The sequence below is a fragment of the Gossypium arboreum genome, chromosome 6, assembly GCF_025698485.1.
Source record: "Gossypium arboreum isolate Shixiya-1 chromosome 6, ASM2569848v2, whole genome shotgun sequence".
NCBI classification, from domain to species: Eukaryota; Viridiplantae; Streptophyta; class Magnoliopsida; order Malvales; family Malvaceae; genus Gossypium; species Gossypium arboreum.
In genome coordinates, this window is record NC_069075.1 from 133,100,535 (window position 1) to 133,109,419 (window position 8,885).

The following is an 8,885-nucleotide window of genomic DNA, read 5'->3' on the forward strand; positions in this document are numbered from 1 at the left end:
TCTCTTCAAGCTTTTCCAATGAGTGGCCGGCCATGCTGAGTTGAATTTTGCTTGGTTTTTAAGCAATTTAAATGCCATAACAACTCAAGACTGAGACTTGGTCAAATGTAAATCTTCGGACAAATCTCTAATTTCTTCAACATTGCAAAGACCTTGTGTAATTAAACCAAAGAGTGGTTTATGTGGGCAGCCATGTGTAGCCGAAATTGGGTTGACTTGATCTTCAATTTGGACGATTTTTGTAATCCAACAAACTTATCAGACCTGTCCAAAATAAATCAATAAATTAAACGACCAAAGAATAAAAGTTATCCAATTTAAATGAATTATTAAATATATTTTTATTGTTAAGGTCTGTAATGTCCAAATTACAATAAACAAGCCTAAAGGCCCGATAGTCCAAACCCGGTTACACTTGTACCCCAACTGATCTAAACCAGAAGACCCAATTAGCCTAAACTACCCACTAGCCCAGTACACCCTTAACCCAAAAATGAACGGGGCCCAAGAGGCCCAAACCATAAACTAAGTACAGAAGACCTAGGGTTTCAGAAGCCCTAGGCGCCGCAAGCACTCCAACCGACGCGCCCTTTCGTCTCGCGTTGTTCCAGTTTCCACCGACACTGTGACTCTAGCCTTGTACCACGCCGCAATCGGTGCACGAATCAACGCCAGCGCACTCACCGCCGTGATATCCTCGCTGGTATCTGCAAAATGGAAAGGACGACAGCAGAAAAAGAGAAGCAAAATATGGAAAGAAATCAAAGATTTCTTTCCCAAATTGTAATGATTTACAAAGGGCTATAAAAGCCTTTCTTTTTTAATCTGTAAAGACATACAAAAGGAAATAAAAACAGTACAAGAGAAACAGATTACAGATTCTTTACCAGAGAGCAAAGGTGATTTTTTTTCTTGTTTTTATTTTTATTTTTCTCTTGAATATCTACATTTCATACAGGTAAAATGCTAAAAATAAATAAATAACGGATTACCTTTTGATGCGTGGTAAAAGGTGAAAGTTTTCCAGTTTCCTGCCGCCGTAAGAGTCGGTGTTGACAGTGGCGCATAGGCACGTGTAAGCCCCTGGACAGAGGCCCAACAGAGCTCCGAGGGCTAGTTCTCAATCCTCTTCTAGAGGATTCTTCTGTTTTTTTTTTTAAATCGGGTTAGAAATGAAATTTTAGGTTAAATTTTGGCTTATATAGCCTTATGAAAATGATGTCGTTTTGCTTAAAACAATAAGCTTCAAAACGGCATCGTTTTAATACTGAGGATCTGCGTGTTGACCCGTGACCCGGGGAGGATCCGCGTGTTTTTGGTAAATGGGCTAATTGCTGTTTGAGCCCTTCCTCATTTTTATTCTTTTAATTTTGTTTAATTTTAAATTTTATATTTCAATTTGACCCCGACTTCTTTATTTTTGTTTCAATTTAGTCCTACCTGCCAGTATAAGGCTTGTTTTGTGAACGACGCCGTTTTGGGGTTAGGGCAAATGGCGCAGTAAGTCCCTTGTAGTCTTGTGTGTGTTCCAATTAGGCCTAAACCCTTTTTTGTTATTTTAAAATTAGCCCTAGAACTTTAGTTTTATTTAATTTTAATCCTTTTAAATATTTTTGCATAATTTATTTATTAAATACCTTATATATTATTTATTTTACTATATTTATATGTATATTATTACATATCAAATTATTTTTATTATTATATTATTTATATTATTATACATTTTATTTATAAATTTTATTATACATTATATATTTTACTATATATATTATTCCCTACATTTTTATTATAAATTATGTATTATTTTATTATTCATTAATTGTGTAAAATTTTAAATTTTTTAAATTATTATTAAATAATATATATATATATATCATTATTAAATAATTAGCATATTATACAAAGTTCTAGAATTTATTATAAAGTTTCACACATATTTAATATAGTATTATTTACAAATATATATTAAGCTATTATATCATATAATATATATATTTTTTTAAAAAAATTCTTTTATTACCTTTATGTTACTTTAAATGTTTTTAATTTGTTTTTATCCTTTTTGTATTTATTTGGTATTGTTTTAACATGTTAATTTTATCTCATAGATTATTTGTTATCTTTATGTTATTTTATTATTGTTATATATTCGTATGAGAATTGATTATTTATGTCGTTATTTAAAGATTATATTCACATGAAATACTATTATATGTGTAATTTATATTGTTATATTCATTATTTTGCTATTTTGTATTTTTTTTGCATGAAATAATAACGTGTTTATATTTATGTTATTTATAATTATATATGCATAAAGTGTTAATGTATATTGTGTAGTTTATGTCATTATTTATTATTTTTATATTATATTTGCATAGAATGATAAAATAGGTATCATGTAGGTTAATTTGTCTAATATTGATCCTTTGTAATAAGTTGAATGCATCATCACTTTAAAGAACTTTTATATTTCATTCGATCCAAAAGAATTTAAAAATTAAGGCAATGTTTTTTGGTACTTAGAAATTCAGGAAATAGTGTCCTAACATGCTGGGTTGCGATTTCCCGTTTGTCTAAATGCCTAAAATATCCTTCTAAATAAGTTTTGAAAATCACAAGATGATTTCAGTTACGAAAGTTTAAGAATATCGTCAATTATGTTGGATGTGATGTCTATATTCTTTTGAAGCGAAGGAATCTTGATTTTTTAACTTAAATTATTACGGTTTTTTTAAAAAGAGATCTTATTTCTAGATTCTTTCAAACTTATGACATTAAGACAAAACTATTCAATCTGGTACCAAATTTGGGCGTTGCAAGGGTGCTAACCCTTCCTCGTACGTAACTGACTCCTGAGCCCGTTTTCTCATAATTTCGTAGACCAAAATGTTTTATAAGGTGATCCAATCACACTTTAAAAGGTTGGTGACGACTCCCGTTTTCAAAATACCCTCCCCATTTAAAATGAGGTCTTGAAAATCTTGATATACAAATGGCTAAATGTTGGATTGATTATTAGAATGGTATTGAAACGTTGATTATAAGTGAATTGAAAGGTTATATGTTTGAATTACTATATGATATGGTTACATGTTAAACACACATTATTATTATTATGTGATTTGTCATGTTTAGGTAAACTTTACCAAGCTAAGTAGCTTATTGTGTTTAGGTGGTAAACTTTTCTTTAATGCTTATGAACTTACTAAGCATTCAATATGCTTACCCCGTTGTTTTCCACTTTCCTTATAGATTGCTACTTGTGAAACGTGTCTAGCGGGTCATCCAGAAGCTCACACTATCTGATTTTCAAATTGGTAGCTTTTCAATTGTTTTAAGTTTGATTTTGTGGAAATTACATAGGTGTTTTTATATGTTAAGTTGAAATGATAATGTTAGCTTGCAACTTTTATAATGATTGATTTTGGTAAGGTTAATACTTATATTGGCAAAGTTAGTGCCTAATTGAATGTATAGGATTTGGTAAACATGTTTAAGATATGTATGTGACAATTGAAATGGTATAATTGAATGTGAATTAGTAATAGAAAGGTTCGGTGAATGTTTATAGTTGAACAAGTTGAAATGGTAATTTTGGTGCTAAATTGAACTTATATTGAATGGATTGAATCAAAATGGTTAAATGGTTTGTTTTGGTATCTCTTTAGTATGGGTTGAATCAAGTAAAAATGGTGACTTGCTGTGTAAATTGAATAGGTTGTTTGGAAGCATTGAAATAGGTATCGAATAGTTCATTTTTACCAAAAATAGAGTCCACGTATCAACGAACAATCTTTATTGTCGCAACGTTGATAGACAGTGAGTCACGTCAGGATGTCGAGTGGTCTGAAGTCACAACGTGAAAAACTGTTTGGCTACGTCACTACGTGGAAGAAGTGACGTCACAACATCAACCCCTAAATTTTAAAACTTTACAATTTGCTCTTAATTCGTGCTTGGGTCAACAAAAGAGCTTTCACAAGCTCGATTAAGACTCAATTTTGATTGTTTAACCATAAATGGATATGTTTGGTATTATATTACATATAAATGTGAATATTTTACTGTGATTTTATTGTAGTTGCTCTGGCAACTAATGTAACATCTTATAGCTCGTACTCGAAAATCGGGTCAGGAAAGGGGTGTTACATAATTATCTATTGTAGTAAGGGTAGATTGTGCTTAAATAAATAGTTCTATGAAATTAATTGTTGAGTTAAATCATTCTTTAAGCTAGGCTCCTCAAAGGTATGATTTTTGAATTCGAACTACGCTAACAAACTTGCTATTTTGATATTCTTTCTCTCTTTCCTTATCTCAAAACACTGTTTTATTCTATTTCTTGTTATAACAACAAAAGTAACAAAAATTTGTAATAAAGGAAAACCAATGCAATTTCAATTGGTATCATAGCATACTTTAGACGTATGTAAAAGAGATCTTGTGTTCGGTTAAAAATCACAGAATCCATGAAGAAAGACAGTTCAATTTCTTGAGTCTCGTTGTCAATTGGCTCGTCAAGTTATGCTTATTAAAAGATTCGTATGAGGGTTTCATCATGTCAATAGATGAAACAATATTGTTAGCAATAAAAGATGGATGGACTCAACTATGATCACTTCTATTGATGGCAAAGTAAGACCAAAAGAAATAACCAAATGCACTAATAAAGAATAGAGAGCTACCCATAGCAATTGTAAAGCCTTAAATGCAATATTCAATAGAGTTTATGTTAAAGTATGCCCAAAGACCAATCATGAGATGACTGTAATCACATACTTGTTTTATCTTGTTTGTTAATATAAGGCATTACAATTGTTATTTCAGTTTCTTTTTATATGTGTACAAATAAACTAGTTTAATAAAGTCCTGAAAATAATATGATTATTCTTAAAGCGTCCTTAGTCAAGTATTATTATGGGCTTGGACAATGATAATGCATTGAGATTAATGTGTAGTTGATTGATGACAAAGTGTTGTCTTTGACATAGGGATGTCAAAATCGATACATGAGTATGTGTTAGAGAACAACATACTGGATTGACCCACTATGAGTATGGTTCTTGAATTATTATATAATAGTCACAACATTACTCATAGTGATAACTATGTCTATGATCCTCAAACTTGAGATATCATTGTCCCAAAAAAGTGAGTTGTATATTTTGACACAGACAAACATCTACCATTATAGATTATACTATAAAGAATGATGTTGGGCATGTCACAATCTATGTAAAGGGATATGGTTGATCAAGATAGGATTTGTCCCTCCTACGTAATGGGAGTAATATCTTAGGCCTCTTGATGGAGTGAGACTAGAAATTCATGGCCATGCTCGAACAAGTTGATATGAGATATCGCACTTATATGTTTATTGTAGCCTACTCAGAATATCAAGAAATATGATATTGAACTATACAAGTGTAATTATTTCATGACTTATATCCAATCTAGATATTAAAGATAAAATGATATAATACATGATAAAGATTCTCACAGAAAGGTTATGTTGTAACTTAGGTAGCAATGATGTCTTGTTAGATGCCACTCATTGCTTGTAATATCAAAAACGTCTAGTATTACTACTAACATTACAAGAGCCTACAGGGTCACACCCTATAGTTGAAACGAATAGAATCCAAATACATTTGGTATTAAATTTAGTTGTCACGTGAATTAAATTAATTATTGAATTAATTTAATTTGATAGTTAAATATTGAACACATTATATGTACAAGCTTGATGTACACATATAGAGAGCATGGATAAAATTAATATATGAATTTGATTCATACAAAATATTGATTGAATATAGTTTACGAAATTATTAATATAAACAGTAATAATAATTTCTATCAAAATATAAAAGGACATGGAAACTGATATTCTTTTGGAAAGAATATAAATTTTATTCGACTTTCCATTTGTTTCACTAAAAATAAGGGAATGATCTTGTTTTTTTTCCTGATATGTGATATCAAAGAAAAATTAAAGGAATATGAATCCCTGATGTGTTAGGGTTACCCAAACATAAACACAACTCAAAAGGTCTAGTAGTCATTCTTGAAAATTATTTATGAAATGTTCAAGAGAATTATGTTGTTAGTTCTTTGATTGGGTGGATTACGTAAAGGCCGAGACATTATTGTTACGGCTTGGAATTGACATCTTCTAAAGGGATCTTTTCAACAACCTTACATGTCATTTTTTTAGTTTTGAAAGGTGTATTTTCGAGCCTTGTTTCAACTTAATTCGTTCCTCGTACATGGATCCTTGGTTGATGACCGAAGAAATAATTTTTTTTCTACTGAGCCATAGGGCGTACTTGTAACACCCCGAACTCGTGACCGTCGCCGGTGTCGGACACGAGGGGTTAACGGGCCAAATCCTCCCAAGGTACCAACCAATTTGGCATTTCCAGACAGGCTGGAAAACTGCGTCACTGTCGCCTTAAAAATCATATCTCGAGTTCCAAAACTCGGAAACTGATTCTGTAAATTTTCCCTGAATTTAGACTCATATATCCATCCATGGATTTATTTCTAGAATTTTTGGTCGGGCCAATTGGTACAGTTTATTAGTTAAAGTCACCCATGTTACAGGGGTCGACTACACTGACCTTCGCGCATTACAACTTGAATATCATCTCGTACAGAGCTCTAATGCTCATGCTGTTTGTTTCTAATGAAACTAGACTCAAAGGGAAATTTATTCATATAAGGCATGACTTCTAATTGTTTCTGGATAATTTATGGTAAATTTTCAAAGTCGCGACAGGGGACCCAGAAACAGTTCTGGCCCTGTCTCACGAGAACCTTAATATTTCTCAGTATACTGCTCATATGGTCGTTTCGTTTCGTCCATATAAAAATAGATTCATCAAGGTTCAATTTCATAATTTACTCACTATTTAATTCTACTTCTACTATTTTTAGTGATTTTTCAATCTCATCTCACTGCTGCTGTCCGCAACAGTTACTGCAGTAGACTATGCCAATTTCATGAATCTTTCCTTGGCCTTAATCATCCATCATACATGACACAAATTATGGCCACCTTATCAAAATTAAAGTTTCTAAGACTCGTGGCTATAGGTTCTAGCATCCCACTCGACGACCACATAGGCCATTTTCACATGGCTTAAAGTTTACAACCCACAGTTCAACAAAATATAATAGCCTATACATGCCAAATGTTCTTCAACAACGAAGACAATACCAAAAGATTTCAGCCGGTGTGATGACTTCAACGACGGTTCCGATCACGCAAACAATACGAGTCCGAGAGACCTAAAATGGGTGACAAGAAAACACCGAGTGAGTTTATAACTCAGTAAGTCATAAGCATTCATCAATCCACTGATAAAGTTACTACAACATGAACAATAAACGAGGCTAGGTACTCATCCATATCGAATCTATACCATAATTCCTCGGACCTTTTGGTCCAATCTCATACCAAGTCATACATCCACATTTCATATTCTACACAACAAGATATTTGAAGCATTTTCACACACTAACTCATTTCCACCACAATCATACAATTTCAATCATCACATAGATTTAAGGCTTACCAAATTCAACCCCGAGCATGAACGTATTTTCTATTCGTCATGAGCTCGAGGTACTTACCCGATCCGCTGTCCATACTCAACTCGATGGAGACACACCTCCATATATATAGAGTACGCACACACAGTGCTTAATACTCGATTTCGCACACTTAGTGCCACGCAATTTAAGCCCGCACACATAGTGCCATACCCTTCGAGCTCGCACACCCAAGGTCAGTATTTTTCCAGCATGCACACTTAGTGCCATATATTTCCAGCATGCACACTTAGTGCCAATCTCGTCACCGTACACACGTATTGCCAAGACACTTAGTGCCGAAAGCAAACTTTCTACACATTTCACTATTTCTTTTACATTCAACAATTGTCATCACTCCATACACATACAATTTCATTTATATATATATATAGCATCCCATTAAATACAATTGCATAGATTTTACAATCATTTAAGCAATATCAAACATATGTGCTTAATGACTTACCTTGTGTTGGGCAAAATGGTTCCAACTCGGCTACTCGATGTTCTTTCCTTTGCCTTTGCTTGTTTCTCCACCTCGAGCTTCTTGAGCTTAGTCAATAAATTAACTAGTTTAACCGTCTTGCCAAATATTTATACATATATACATGACATCAACTATACTATCATCATTAATACATCAATTCACAAAATTTTATCTCATGAGCATATGACCCATTTTTACCCCATATGGCGAATGCTTCATTCATTACCCAACTAGCCATTCAACAATTTTCAACCTCATTACCACCCTTTTATGTCTAATTGTCTAAATGAGATTATCAACATGCCTATCTATAGCCGAATGTGCTAAAATTGATCTAACATCACCTACACACTTGATTAAATGGCGAATACCTATACTATCAATTATGGCATCATTTTTTATTCTTTCAAACACTTAGTTTTCCTCCCATGAACACTTGGCGAATTTCTTTTCTCTTCTAGCATAGCTTCACACCTATTTGTAACATCCTATGAATCCACATACATCACATTTCTACATAAATTTCTTTTACTTTTCTTCTACTTCCATTCACAACATCAAAGACACCATACACATATATCATTACAAAGCTTGACACTTAGCATGCAAATGACATCCACACAAACCCACCTTAGCGAAACTTAACTCATCTTCATGCCTCACCACCACAACATCAAACATCAAACATCAATGATACCAAGAAGACAACACCCATGGTCGAATATCATCCCCATTTCATGGTAAAGGTTTAGACCATGGGTTAGGTGGAACTCAAACTATCAACTAAAACATG

General features: G+C 32.8%; 1 long non-coding RNA gene across 1 annotated transcript; it reads right to left on the reverse strand.

The window, feature by feature from the left end:
- Positions 1–316: 316 nt before the first annotated feature.
- LOC108485943 (uncharacterized) lies at positions 317–1,162 on the reverse strand. The gene is made up of 2 exons (XR_001871385.2): positions 993–1,162; positions 317–707 (listed from the first exon to the last, which is right to left on the reverse strand). It is a non-coding gene; the product is annotated as an uncharacterized LOC108485943 (long non-coding RNA).
- Between the last annotated feature and the right edge of the window lie 7,723 nt (positions 1,163–8,885).